This window comes from Neofelis nebulosa, chromosome 1, assembly GCF_028018385.1.
Source record: "Neofelis nebulosa isolate mNeoNeb1 chromosome 1, mNeoNeb1.pri, whole genome shotgun sequence".
In the NCBI taxonomy this organism is placed as follows: domain Eukaryota; kingdom Metazoa; phylum Chordata; class Mammalia; order Carnivora; family Felidae; genus Neofelis; species Neofelis nebulosa.
Window position 1 is genome coordinate 110,754,843 of NC_080782.1, and position 785 is coordinate 110,755,627.

General features: G+C 41.0%; 1 pseudogene; it reads left to right on the forward strand.

Annotated features, from left to right (window-relative positions):
- Positions 1-336: 336 nt before the first annotated feature.
- On the forward strand, positions 337-431 carry LOC131489680 (U6 spliceosomal RNA; annotated as a pseudogene).
- The last annotated feature ends 354 nt before the right edge of the window (positions 432-785 follow it).

The window sequence follows — 785 nt, forward strand, 5'->3', positions numbered from 1 at the left end:
AACATCTAGCTCGACCCTCTCATTTTAAAAATGAAGAAATGGAGCCCTGATGGGTTAAGTTCCTTGGCCAAGCTCACGCAGGTGGTTACTGGCAGAGCAATGCCTCGAGTCCAGTAACTGAGCCCATTTTCCAATGCTCTTTCTACCACACCAGTGGCCTTCCGCCATTTGTTAGCACAATCCCCAGCATGAAATAAATACTATATCATGACCCGCAGTATCTACAAATATATGCAACCAACACAAAAGTCTCACAAAACAATACTGACCTTTACTATATGTGATACATTTTGGTGTTTTCTATCGTGGTATATTCATTTTAAAATATTCTGGAGAGTGCTCGGCAGCATGTATACTAAAACCGGAACAATACAGACAAGATTAACATGGTCCCTCCACAAGGATAACATGCAAATTTTTCCCATATCTTTTGTACATTTACCAAATGTTCCTTTTCTTTCCAGGGATAATATTTATAGGTATACAGTCAAACGATTCACATTTTTTTTTCTAATTAGATACATTTACTGAATATCTAGGAAGGTAGGGCTTGAACTACATACAGAAAGGGGTCTCTTTCAGCTCTAACCTGCCAGGTGCCTGGTTGTGGAATGACCTTATTGTCTGATTGGCCCTTAATCCTGAAAGGCAGAATGATCTAGCGTAGAGAACACCGGGCCTAGCTCTGGCTCCACCGTCTTCCTAGTGTGTGACGTTAGGTGAGTTTTCTCTGTGTTCCATTCTCATCTGTGAGATGGAGTTACGACTAATTGACAGAGTTCTGA